Here is a 15,000-nt window from a genome sequence, read left to right on the forward strand (position 1 = left end):
CTCATTTATACCTTTCAAAACCATATCTTCCCCTACACAATCACGCCATCTCTTTCTTGGTCGTCCCTTCTTCCTTCTACCCCGCACTTCCATTTCCATCCTATGTCTTCCAACATGACGTTCCTCCCTTCGTAACAGGTGACCATAACATCGAAGCCTTCCTTCCTGTATTTTCTTCAATATTTCAGCTACCTTTGTCGATCCTCTTATATACTCATTTCTAATCCTATCTTCCCTTGTTACTCCCGACATCCATCTCAACAGTCTCATTTCTGCTACACCCATCTTCTTCTCCTCTGTTTTCCTCATACTTGCTGTTTCTGTTCCAAATAACATTGCTGGTCTGACCACCATCCTATGGAACTTTCCTTTCATTTTCAGAGGGACCTTCTTGTCACAGAGGACCCCTAATGCAGACCTCCAGTTATTCCATCCTGCCTGAATTTGGTGTCTCACCTCTTGGTCCATGCTTCCAATATCCTCTAATACGGACCCTAAGTACTTGAACTTCTGTACTTTCTTTATTTCTTCCCCACCCAATCTTATGCTACTTCCACCGTCCTCAGTAATACTGGAACACATATATTCGGTTTTTTATTTGCTTATTCTCATTCCTCTCTCCTCAAGTGCTGCTCTCTACCTCTCCAACCTCCCCTCCAACTCCTCCCTCCCCTCTGAACACAACACAATGTCATCTGCGTATAATATGCACCATGGCACTGCCTCACTTACATCCCTGGTCATTACATCCATCACGATGTTGAAGATGAATGGGCTATGTGCTGACCCCTCAAATCCCTCTGTCTCTCCAACACTGCTCCTCACTCTAGTATACACATTCCTGTACATCTCCTGAATAATTCTGACATACTTTTCCGGCACCATCTTCTCCCTCAAACATCTCCATATTTCTTGCCTTGGCACTCTGTCATAGGCCTTTTCAAGGTCTATGAATACCAGATGCAGGTCTCGTTGGTTTTTTCTAAATTTCTCCATCAGCTGCCTTATGCAAAATATTCCATCCGTTGTGCCGCTTCCCTTCATAAGTCCTAACTGTTCCTTCCCTATTCTCACTCCCTCTCTCAGCCTGCTATCTATTATTCTTTCCAAAATCTTCAATGTGTGAGACATTAGTTTTATTCCTCTATAATTACTGCATTCCTGGACATCACCTTTACCTTTAAATATAGGTATTAATATGCTTTCCCGCCATTCTTCTGGTATCTTTTCCTGTTCAAATATTTTTTTTTACCATCAGATCATACGAGATGTCTACCCCTTCATCTCTTAAGGCTTTCCAAACTTCAACTGGGATTAAGTCAGGTCCTGTTGCCTTCCCATTCCTCATTCTTTTTAAGGCTCGTATTACTTCATCCCTAGATATCTCCATTACCATTCCCACGTTTACTTGTCCATCCTCTCTTACAAGTCTTTCATTTTCTTCATTTAGCAGTTGTTCGAAATAATCTTTCCATCTTTTCAGGATGTCTTCTTCCTTTTTTATGACCGTACCATTCCTATCTTTCATTTGCTTAATATGGGTGATGTCCTTTGTTCTTTTATATTCTTACTTTTGACAGTTTGAGGATCTTGCTCAACCCTTCCTTGTTTTCCAGTTCATTATAAACCTCTTCCTATGCCCTTGCCTTAGCTTGAGCTACCACCCTTTTTACTTCTTTGTTTCTTTCTCTTAATCTTTCTCTGTCCTCCTCCAGCTGTGACTCTCTTCTTTGCCTCCCTTTTACCCTTCACCACTTCCCCCACCTCTTCCCCCCACCACCAGCTCTCCTTTTCCTCCCATACCATTCCAGATGTTTCCCCTAGTAGCTCCTTTCCATGTCTTCTAATCACTAATGCATTATGCCTCCACCATTCTCCCACATCTTCAATTCCCAGATCAACCTCTCCCAGCACTCTTCTCCTGAACTCTCTCTTCTTATCATTATCCCTCCCTAACAATTTATACCACTTGATTTCCTTTACCCCATTCGTTTTCGTTTTCTTTTCTTTTTTCATCATTAAATCCATACAAAGGAGGCTATGTTGGGGGGCCACGTGGTCACCTGGGATAACTTTACAATTCCTAACTTCCACCAGCCTTGTTCTATTGTAAAGGAGGTAATCTATTTGTGTGCATCTACCGCCACTCCTGTATGTTATCAAGTGCTTCCTCTTCTTTTTGAAGAATGTGTTCACTATTGCCATATCAAAGGACATGGCAAAGTCTACTATACTCTCTCCTTCTGGGTTTCTCTCCCCAATCCCATGTCCTCCATGTACACGTTCAATTACATCGTTTTCATTTCCGACATGTCCATTAAAGTCTGCCCCCACTACAATCCTCTCCTGCTCTTCCAGTTCTTGCGTTACCTCATTCATTTCATTCCAAAAACGGCTCTTTTCTTCCTCTGTGCACCCCACTTGTGAGCATAAGCACTAATGATGTTCACTATTTTCCCTCCATAACATATCTTCACTCTCATAATGCGGTCATTCTTTCTACTCACTTCCGTCACTGCATTCTTCATTTCCCCCGACAACACTACACCAACGCCATTCCTACCCTGCTCATTTGCTCCACTATAGATTAGCTTGTAGCCATCCCCCAGTTCTTTGGCTTTATTACCCTTCCACCGAGTTTCCCGCACACACAAAATATCTACTCTCTTTATCCTCATCAACTCCGCCAACTCTCTTCCTCTTCTTGTCATAGACCCAATATTGAGTTGGCCTATTCTCATCACATTTAGAACTCGCTTCTTTAGCTGCACCCGCTCATGATGCAGTAGCCTCGCCTTGCCACAGAGTTAGGGCGATGTGTCTGTGCGTCGTTTACGGAGTACGCCCTAGCACTATTCTCATCAATATCACAACTCATTTCATTGGTTCTGGCGTGGGTTTTTACAGTCGGATGCCCTTCCTGGCACCAACCCTCCCTATTTATCCGGGCTTGAGACCAGCACCCATTGAGGCTGGCTTGCCTCCACAGGTGGATGTGCAGAAATATAATTGGAAAATTGAGCACATAAAGGGAACAAACAACAAAATCGCTGATGTCCTGTTCCCACACTTTTCAGTTTCTGAGTACTTGGCACCTATTCCAGTGCAGGATGTTCCTTTTTTTTCTCTCTCACACTTCTGTCACTTATAACCTCTTAGTCCCTTGTACTCTTAAAACTATATAATATGCTGTCCCCATAGGTAACAACTTCTAACTATTGATATTTTATAGTTGATTCTCTGACCTTAGGTTAAACTATTTGGTATAGTAATCAATATGCACATGTGCAGTTGCACAGAGCAAAACCACCAGATAAACGGGCCACTTACTGACTAATTGCAAATAGGCAATGGGTAAAAACTAACAGAATATCAGTAAACAGATCAGACATGTCCATATATCACAGGACAGAGTTTGTATTTAATGAATCAAATATAGATAGGGACAATTTAAAGATATATAGTTTGAATAAGTATTTGCACAACTATGTAATTGATAATACATTATGTAGTATAATTTTGCAGGTTCACGTTATTGCATTGTAAAAGTAATGTATTTAAAACAAATGTACATTATTTGTATAATTTATAATGAAATAAACTTGGTAGAGTAAACTTCTAATGCTAGCTTGTAATATCTTAGAATTAGAGCAGAAGTGTTACAGAATTTCATTACATTTTATATTTGGGAAATAAGGTCGAGAAAGAGAACATTATTCTAATACATCGAGTTTTGTAGACCACACAAAGTGGGAATACAGGAGTAGTGAAAACTTTCCTCATGAATTAGCGATTTGCTGCGGCCCACACTATCACCTTAGCGGCTCCATTTCTCTCATTCCTAACAATAATCACCTATGTTTGACATGAGACCGGGAAAAGGAGGGAGTTTGGCAACCTATAAGGACAGAGGTAATGGGGTGCCAAGCAGTTTGAAATTAGCCAGCAGCCTGGGCAGAATTCTGGTCGGTTGCTCCTCTGACCCCCTCCCTCTCTCCCCGAGTGATCTTTGTAGAGTCTCCGGATCCATGAAGATGTTTCGTTCCCAGGACAAAGGTACAGTTGGATTTGGAATTCATTTAGCAGACAGTCTTTCACTTTATTTCCATTGCTCTCTGATATTTTCAATCCCTTACAACCTCCTTAGGAGCACATAAGTGTTATTCCATTTTGCATAATATTGGACTTTGAATGTTCCTCCCTCTTAGCCTTCAGCATTCCTACTTGAACATTGTTTGCTTGACATTCGTGGTGACAGTACAATACTGTATTGCAGAATAGGTCAACTAGTTACTAGTATGTACTCGTCTGTCCCCACAGTCCCATTCTACCCTCATTTGTCAGTATTGAGACAGTTCTCCAGGACTGAGAATTGAAGATTTATTTATTTCATTTTATAAACACTACAGAGTCCTGATCTACTTAACTCATTTTAGATATTTTCCCTAGTATATCTGATTTGCTAGTGGCACCATTAGCTTTGTTATCTAATGTAACCATAGTGCCACCAAGCTGATGACTTAAAGTTCCTGTGTATCTTCCTTTTGATTTGTTGAATTATAATTATTTAAGTGAAACACTGCTTTTCCTTCAGATCCCTTTGATCTAATTGCCAAGTGTTTTGTGCATTTACTGACGATGGAGTGAATGGCAAAAGGTATATATTTATTATACCTCATTTGAGCCCTAAATGGCTTAAAATGGCGAGAAAAAAAACTTTTGTCGGGAAATAATTCTCTTCCCTCTCCTCCCAGGCTCTGATCATGTAAGTCTTAATCTAATGAAATTTGTTGCGGCCATTTAACACAAATATTTACTCTCATTGATTCGCAACCACTAGTTATAAGTATATCAGTTTACCATTGGGCTTCATAAAAGATACATTCTACACATTGACAGTTATTTAAAGTTCTCTTGGGAGAGTCCCTTATGCACAGATGAAAAAATAAATTGAAAATCATACTAAATTGTATCTTGCCGAGGCATATTATTCTCAAAGATTAGCTAATAAACTTAACATAATCGTTTTAAAGAATTAGGGAATAACAAATTGTAAAATCTAAGTAAGCACATAATTTCAACTTGCTAAACTTTTACTTAATCTAACCTTATTCTAAAATGGTTAGTAATAAACTTAGTTCTCTCAGATATGAACGCTATGCATTTTGGTGTAAGATATTTCATGCGGTTAATTTGCCCTGTGGGGGCATTACAAACGCACGTCCGCAGGGGTGTTTGGAAGCCTGCTATTACGCAAGACAAATCGAGCCCGATGCCAGGCGAGCAGAGACAAACAATAGAAATAAAGATAGAACTAAATATCGACTCTCCGTCGATAATAAACAAGCAATAATAATAGATCCTGGAGGATTGATTGATTACACAATTAAGTAAATGAGCAATGCAAAATAAATAACGCAATGCTTTAATAACATTGCCTTAGTAGGTCGCTAACTATAACCTTCTGGTTTGTCATCCGTGCATATTTAATACCCCTTAAATAAATATGGTGCAAGAGGTGGCAATTATGGTGGTACGTCGTGGCTACCGTCATAGTAATTCTCAATAACATTAAATTTCCAATGCCAGATCTGCTGGCAAATGGGCGCTGCCTAAGCAGAGCATACAATAGATTGAGGTGCCCAAGAGGTGATGACGAAGAAGGAAAGAAATTATAAAGAATAGGGTTTGTAAGGTACAAAATAAGAACAGTCACAAAAGAGGAGGAAAAAGGAAGGTGAAGTAGCAGAATCAGGCACTCTCCTGTGGATGGGTAATGGCTGGAATTCTTTAAAAGAATAGGGCACTGTGCCAGGGCACTAGTGTGGAGAGAGCCTATGGGCTCCTCCAAGGTTGCTGAAATCCTCGGCGTCCTCTAACTCTCTTCCTTCGACTTCTCCAAAGTTGGTTTGACGACTCCTTTGGGGACTTGAAAGACGCAAATCCAACTGCTACGACAATCGGAGCAATGGCATTCACCCCCGTGCCTAATGCTGCTTGATTTGGTCCCTGATGTTCTTTGACAAACCAGGGGTCGGCAGCATCCTTGTGTTCGGACAGGTTAGCCGATGACAAAAGGGAAGAGGACGAGGTGATTGGAGGCTCCCGATTTGGCGTGACCAACTCCAAGGTGGTTTGCGAGGCTGCGCTGTTGGTGGAGATTATGGAGAATTCCGGGTGGAATGGACCCTTCCGCAGCGTCCAGCGTAGGTAGCAGAGTCAAGCCGGTGGAGGAGGAGAAGTAGCCTGGATGGGGAGCTTTGAGAGGAAGACTCAAATCTTGCCTTGGTACTTGCACTGAGGCCATTCCTGGCAGAGTAGGAGGATTCAATTGCTGCTCAACGCACATGAAGGACAGAACAGGGTACTGCCTGATGCCTTTAAGTGGTGCTGGCTGTGAAGGGCATGTCCAGGAGGACTGCAGAGCGGTCTGGAGCAAGGTAACAGCAGGAACCCTGAGACAGTTTAAAATTTGAAGGGATAATGTCTTGTCCTAACAAGACGTCACAATCACTGGGAATGTATATCACCACCACCAGAGTACATATTTTCAAACGGTAATGTCAGGTGATCCTCAACCGGATAGTGGGCAGAAACATCTTAATGTAATTGAGGCTTTCAATAGCAATTAAATTATGCCTCTCAATCCTCACTCCTTGAGGAACTTTATCTTCCCTAATTATCGAGAGCTACACACCAGTCATCCAATGCTCGGACTTGGTGTGCCAGACAGTGACCTCCAGAAGGTGCAACAAATATGGGGCCCTAAGCTAGGTGGCCTAGAGTTGACAGGTCCGACACTGCTATGGCAATGGCGGGAGTGGTGTTTTGTTTGGGCCAATGAGCCCATGAAGAGGTGTGCTGGTTGTTCCTCTGCCAATGGTTGTTAAACTTGTTGTTTTGGTGATGTCCATTCTAAGGGGGAGTGGGAGGCGACTGAGGAGGATATGGCTTAGTGTGGCATTTTGTTTCCACCTGTCGGGGGTAATTTCAAAGGCTTTGACAATGGCCTCCCTTACACGAGTGAGATCTCCTTGCTTGTGAGTGGGGAGGGCTAGAAAAGCAATAGACCCCTTTCCTTCAAGATGTTTTCCCAAGATGAAGGCTAATTTGGCGGGAGGAGACTGGAAGTTCTCCAGGACCTTTCCTACATGGTCGAGCCAGGCCTCCGGCTTGAATTCGTCCCACCGTCAGATGAGGGTGCCCATGCTACTGAGGGTGGAGTGTGATGACCTGGATGTAGAGGGCTGTATGCCAGTGTTGGCCATAGCCAGTTGGTGGTGAGTGCTTTCTGCTGCTTTCTCTGCCTTTTCTGCATCTTTTTCTGCCCTTTCTGCTGCCGCCGTCCTCTCTTGGAAATCTCTTTTTTTCTCCTTTTCTACTGGCTCTTTCTCCTTTTCTACTCATGTGGCTGTTTCTCTTTTCTCCTGGAATTCTCTTGCTTTCTTCCTTCCTATTCTCTCTTTCTCTTTCTAGCCTTGCCTTTTCCCTCTCTTTGGCTACCCAAGTGGCTAGCTCTTGGCCCCTTAGGCCTGCAGCCTCCCTTGTTTCAGTAAAAGCCTTAATTTCCTCTAAGGCAGGATTGCTCGCCATTTTGGAGGAATGGATGATGTGAGGTCACAAATGAGAAATTTCTAAGGGGTAACACAGGCATTAAGCCCTGCAAATGGCGTCCTCCCTAGGATGGAATAACAATAATTGAAATCCACTAAGGTGGAATCAAACAAATTCTCTGCAAGTGAAAAGGGCGAAATTCCTCAGCACCAATGATAGAGCCTCAACCATGTCAAAATATTCTTTCCTACTGTCCGGCTGAGAGTCACATGACCTCACCGCATTTAAGATATGTACCATGGCATTAGCAACCTATATTCCAGGAGGTTATGATATCCTGCAAAGACAAGATTTTAAGTCTCCTCCTACCTTTGTACCATCTCAGGGCCCGCGCCCTTACATAACTCCAGATCCATTCCACAGGTCTCCAAGAACTACCCCTGCAGGGCCAGTGCCACTTGAAGGTACCAGGCAGTGCCAGGCTCTGTCCCTCATGGACATTAAGCAACATTTGAATCCTCTCACTACGCCAAGAATGGCCTTAGTGCCATGCCAAGGCAAGACTCGAGTCTCCCTCCCAGAGCTCTCAGTCCCGGTCGCTTTCACTCCGCTGGTTTGGCACCCCTACCCACGTCAGCAGTCAAGGAGGAGCCAATTCCAGTAGGAATCCTCCAGGACACCTATGACCGTAACGGGCACTCCACCAACAGTGCGGCCTCGCAAACTGCCTGGGAGTCGATAATCCAAAATTGTGCGTCCATCCCTAATACCACTACATCCTCCACTCCCCTTCTGCCAGCAGTTAACCAGTCACAGAATAATGACTCTGCCGAATCCTATTTGGCCAGAGCTCAAGGAACTGAGCCACGCAGCATTAGGCACGGAGAAGAGTGCCAGTGCCCCAGTTGTCACAGCAGCTGAAGCCGATGTCCCTCCGGCATCTTACAAAGGCTTTAGTCTTTCAAGGCACCCTCACAGCATTGTCAAACCGACCTTGGAAGGCCGAAGGAAGAAGGGAAAACGGCGTCAAGGTTTTCAGAAACCCTACGAGCGTCAATAGCCTCTCTCCACACTTGTGCCTGACACAGTGCCACTCTCTTATATGGAATTCTGAGCCTTTCCATCCAGAGAAGAGTGCCAGATTCTGCTACTTTTACTTCCTTCCTATCCTTTTGTAACTTTATATTTTTGTACTGTCTATATCTTCTCTTCCATAGTTTCTTTTCCTCTTCATCATCGCCAGCCATTCTGGCCTCATAAATTAGTACTTTGGTAGAACTATTACTAGGACATATGTAACCTACAAAGATATGTCCTTTTAAACCCCTAGGCTCGTTCATGATTGACACTGCGCTATTCTAGGACTCAGCATTCCTTGCGACTAGGAAAAAACTTTAGCCAGCAAAAAATGCTATAACTCTAGCTATATTTTCAAAGCTTGGCTTGTTTATACATTGTTTTGATTTAACAGCTGATTTAATGTTCCTTCCTAGTCTCTATATTGTATGAAACTGTCAGTCTTTGGTGAGAATTACATTTTGTGTCATTTTATTTGCTCTCTATGGAGAATTACTTTCTTAAATCTATCCCTGTTAATTTACAGTAATGTCCCCTATGGAGAATTTAATACTGTTAAGCGTCGTCTTAATGGCATGAGACAGTTACTTAATGAAATCGTAAGGGTATTAATATCCCTACGAAGGCATCATATCACCCCATCAGGGTAAACTAATAGCAAGTGTTGCCTTAAACAATATGCTGACAGTATTATATATGATAGAATTAAGTATACTAGGTTAAGTTAATTCATCTAATTATTATTGCTGTTCATTTTAACAGTCATTCTTAGTGTGATGTTATATTTTTAAGAGTAATAAAATTTGATTTTTTGTTTATTGTGCTATAGGAAATTGTTGGGTATTAGTCTCTTTAGTCACATCACACTTTATTATTTAATATTTTTGTTTCATTACTTTTCAAGAATTAAGTTATTATTCTAAAAAAATCTGCCCATCAAGTAAACATTTAAATATGAAAATCATCATCCACAGAGTTTTCCTTTATTTTATATCATAAGTCCACTCAAGGGAGTATAGAAGGCTCAGTGATATATATTTGTCATCCACCATTGTTTTTTACTTGTCTTTTTAATTCCAGCTCGTCTAGGGTCGAAATGTCCTGTAGAATGGGGATGTGTTCAGGATTTTAAGCCAGAACCAAGTAACCGTAATACCCTTTTCTAAAGGCAGTTCACATTCTCGAGTTACCCATCTGAACTGAAAGTCTCTGTTCTCTCTAGAGTCTAGACCATCTCTATTCCTATTGGCTGCCTTGGAATTTATCTCCACAGGTGTCCTGAATGGGGGTTGAGCACCTCTAGGCCAAGATTTTAAAAGGACGAGGCCACAGCAGCTCATTCCCAGAAATTAGACACCTCTCACCGGCAGAACAGGACTTCCCCCATTTTGCTCCCCTGCTTCTTCTGGGGATCCCACATGTGTTCTTTTATCATCCATAGTGCACAGATCATCAGGAAATAAGGCAACGAGACCACAGATTTCTAGGTACTGTGAGAGTAATTTCTAGTGCAGTCAGTGAATCGTTTTGCCTTTTTCCTGTATTCCGTTTCATTCTTCCAATGCAACTTCCCCAGCAAACCCCCACCACCACACTTTTTGGCTTAGCTTCTCACTCACAATTTTGGTTCAATGCTGTGATTATTTCCCTTGTGATGCTAGTAATGATATTAAGCATCTCCTTTTTAATCTAGCAATGTAGTGTTCCTTTCTATATAAGCTCCCAGTCATTCTATGCCCCCTTTGAGTGAGCTCTGATAAGCAAGACTAAAAGCAAGTAATGTGTAATGTTTTCCCATGTGTCCATCGCTTTAGTGCTGATGCTAGAATGCAATCTCTTTACATATAAATATTGGGCCTGGTTGTGAGAGAAAAATTGGGAACCCTTGGATATGATGCTGCATTTAAATAACCTGCTTTGCGTAAATCATATCTCTGTGTCTGGGTCACTCCCCATCCATGTGTTTGCTGTGGACCTGCAATCAACCACCTTCCATTAATATCCGAACCTACACGTAACTTAAATATAAATATTTTTCATTTAAAAGAAAGTCCAGGGTTCCATGTATATTCCTCTTAGTAATGTCGGCCTTCAGCCATAGATTTTTGTTTGTTATAAGCCTCATCTCTCCATGCAAGCCCAATATAGGAGTGCCAGTAAGTCACAGCCCTCACTTTATACTGAGGGAACGAGCAATTTAGAAATATATATATATATATATATATATATATATATATATATATATATATATATATATATATATATCTATATATATATATACTGTTCAAGATTTTAAGCCAGAACCAAGGAAAGTAAGGTTTTTTCCTTTACCAGTTCAATGCACCTTTGTCTATATGCAAGTTGCCTCTTTGAACTTAAGCATCCATTCTCTCAAAAAAGCTATCTCTTCTCCCATTGGTTATTGGAATTACCCCCTACAAAGACGAGTACTTAAAAGGATCAGAGGCCAGCGGCTTGCTCTCAGAAGCATACCAGACCTAGGAGAGGTCAGAGCTCTCACCTGGCCCCCTGCAGATGCCGCATTCTCCCCTGATCTCCTCTGGGAAGTCCCAAGTATTCTTTAAAAGTTCATAGTGCATAGAAACATCAATGAGAAGATTACAAGTCCCCCAGGATCCAGGTACTGTGAGAGTAATTCTAGTTCAGCCAGGGAATTGTTTTTACCTTTGTCTGTATTTCATTTCCTTTTTCCAAGGCGACGGCAACCCTCCTTTGTTTAGTTTCTCATTTCCCCATCTGGGTTCAATTCTGTGATTACTCCCCTTGTGATACTAGTGAACATCCCCCTTGTAAATTCAAGCAACAAAATAGTTCTCTTTGCGTAAATTCCCAGTCATTTCATTCTCCCCATGAGTGGCCTTTTTGATTGAAAGAAAGTAGTGTGTAACGTTCATCCTCGTGTGCCCCCCAACCCCGCCTTATGCCAGTGTCCTGTCTATTTGCAGACAAACACCGTGTGCAGAGGGGGTAATCAGGACTTCAGTGATGCCTAAACAAATCTCCCTGTTTAGCCTGGTTGGTTTAGGTGTCACTAAAGTGCTGATTTCTCCTCTGTGCGCTGGATCGAATCCCAGAGAGGAGGAAATTATTATTAACTAAAAAATGTTCCTTTTGTTATGAATTAACATATATGAAAATATATTAATTCCAACCTAGAGCAAATTGGATATTAAAGGACATTTGTAGCTTAATGTATACATATATATGTATATATATATATATATATATATATATATATATATAGATATATATATATATATAAAGATATATGCCACGAAGGAAAAATAAACGAAGGAGGATCTGCGAGACCTTTTGACGTTAAACGTCCTTTACTTGAGCAGAAACTCAGTAAAAGGACCGTTTAACGTCGAAAGGTCTCGCAGATCCTCCTTCGTTTATTTTTCCATTCGTGGCATATATCTTTGTTTATGGATTTATCACGTTCCTAACTTTGTGATTCAGAGTAGACCATATATATATATATATAAGAGATTAGATATATTATATTATAGATAGATATATAGATATATATATATAGATATAGATATATAGATATATATATTAAGATAGAATTATAGATATATGTAAGTATATATGTAGATATATATATATAGATATAATATATATATATATATAATTATACATATATTATATATATATATAATATATATATATATATATATATATATATATATATATATATATATATATATATATATATATAGATATATTCATATATATATATATATATAGTATATATATATGTATATAGTATATATATATATATATATATATATATATATATATATATATATATATATATATATATATATATATATATATATATATATATATATATATATATATATTATATATATATATATATAATAACCTTTTACAAACCCAATTGTTCTGGGGAATGGTACAATTACTAAGGGGACTTTATTCAATCTGAATAGTATCTAGTGGAGTTATTTATTAAAAACTGTTACAAGCTTTCATGGACAACTAGTCCTCATTATCAGGCATCTGTGAAATTACCGAACATGTAGGCCAGCTGAATTTATATGTGTGTAATTGCTTCTTGATCTATTAATTACCCTATTTCTCCCGCTTGACCCCTCCCTCATGACCTTGATCTTTATCTGTCAGCGCCAGGTCCCAGGTGTTCATTTTTCAAGGAGTCTTGTGTTTGTGCATATCTTTTCTATTGTGAAGTAAATGACTTTCCTTGATAGGCTGTCTTCGAATCTTTTTCCAGTGTTGCCTGCCATTGTATTGTTATAAAGGCATTCTCTGCAATCAGTCTCTGCTGCATTGTTATTGTTACTGTAATAAAAAATGTCATATTTTTCCGTCTATTTTTTGGTCTTTTTTTGTAAGTGTTTGGCAACTGTTGACGTCTGATTGTAGTGTTTTATGTTTTGTATGAGTTGCTTACTTTGCAAAATTTGCCGCTCTTGCCATAGTAGTGTTCTTCATAATCTAGACGAGCTGTCATATATACCCAATCTCTTACGTCTTCCCCCTCTATTGGCTTTTGTTTCTAAATATTGTATTTCTAATAGTGTTTTTGTAACTATCTATCAGTTTGTATTTATCTAGCTCCCTGTTGATGGGTGTAATAGTGTTGTTGTCAGGGACTCTAATGATTTTCTCCCTTTCAAATGTTCCTTTTCTATCCCTTCCCTTTCCCCAAAATATATATATTTGTTTTTTTTGGCCTTAAGGTGTGCCCACTCCCATCAGTACTTAGGGTATCCTAATCTCCTAAACCTCTCCCTCAGCTCTTCATCTAAGAATCTGGGACTGCAAATCGTATAAGCCGTAATGGCAAACGCTGTCAATACTCCTATTTTAATTTCTATGCTACGACTGGAGAACATATGTGTGCATGAACGATTGTGCGTCTTCATCCTGTATACCCAGAAGTTTAAGCTTTCCCCTTCCATCTTTACCAGTACATCCAAGAAAGGAATTTCTCCCTCCTCCTCTTCTCCTATTATGAACTCTAAGAAGAGAAGCAGGAATAAATTCCTTTCTTGGATGTACTTCAACACACAGACCCCATCTCCTGTAAATCAAGGCTGACGACGACGGCAAATCAGTAACTTCAATACAAAGATGTCTTTTCAAGCCATGGTACGAATCTCTGCAAAATTTTAAGTTATACATAAATCATTCATCAATAAGCTTTAATGAAACGACCTTTGTACATAAGCAAATTTTCTTGACAAATTGAGGATGTTTCTTTCCTTTCGGAATCCGTTAGCCATTTATTATACAACCAGTTGCACATATATCAATTCATAACCTTTGAAGTCATTAGTGTGTAAGTTCTGGAATTATCGCTGAAAGAGCAGGATTTGCCAGTGTTTCATGATAATGCAAATAAATAATCCCCAGATGTGCTCTCTAGCTAAAGCAAGCCTATATACTGTATGTAACGACGTTCGTTAAAGCAAATAGTTAGCCCTGTTACTCGTAACCGACTAAGTGCACTGACAATGTCGGCATAAAAAATTCAATAGGAAAATAGATTCTTATAATTATGAAGAGGTCCAATAACTTTATCCTTCCAAATGGCATGTAAAGTTCCTGCATGTTTTGCATATTAAATATCATGGGAAAAAAGAAGATGCATGTTTATCCATTCTCGACACATACAATGGGAAATGCCATTTCATTAAATTGATTGTTATTGAAATGTACGCTAATAAAAAAAACAAGCTCTCAGTGGTATGTTGTCACAAGCATTAAAAATGAATTGTACCCATTACAATTACAAGAAATGTTTTAAAGCTGGCTTTATACGTATCATATCACCCAACTGAGTTGTTCATGTTTTTTCTTTTCTTTTTTTTACTCGGAGTTCTTTTGAGATCATAACAAAATATTTGAGAAAACTGATAGCGTTGTTATTGGTGTTTTACAAGGGCATATTTATTTCTATTTAAGTCACAGGGCAAAGTACACTAAATCGTAGGAAGCCACTGTGAAAGTTCAAAGAATTTTGGGGTGCGACAGGGAGTTTCCTGTCTTTTTGAGCCGCCTGCAGGGTGGGCGTATTGGGCGTGAGTAGGCGGCATAGGGGCGCGGCCGATCCTTCCTTTGGGCGGAACGCCGCATGTTTTCGTTCAGTATATTGTTGACAAAACATATTTGGAAGGTTCAACTTAGCAATAATGATCCCAAAATTAAATCGACCCGAATTTCCACCATCCCTGTCAAAGAAATATGTCATATGTTCAGTGGTGCTGCATAGATATCATAGCATCCATTCCTTTCTTTCATTGAGAGGTTACAGAGTAGAAAGTGTCGATGATGTGGAGGTGAAGGAATAGTTTC

Source organism: Macrobrachium nipponense, chromosome 11 (genome assembly GCF_015104395.2).
Source record: "Macrobrachium nipponense isolate FS-2020 chromosome 11, ASM1510439v2, whole genome shotgun sequence".
In the NCBI taxonomy this organism is placed as follows: Eukaryota; Metazoa; Arthropoda; class Malacostraca; order Decapoda; family Palaemonidae; genus Macrobrachium; species Macrobrachium nipponense.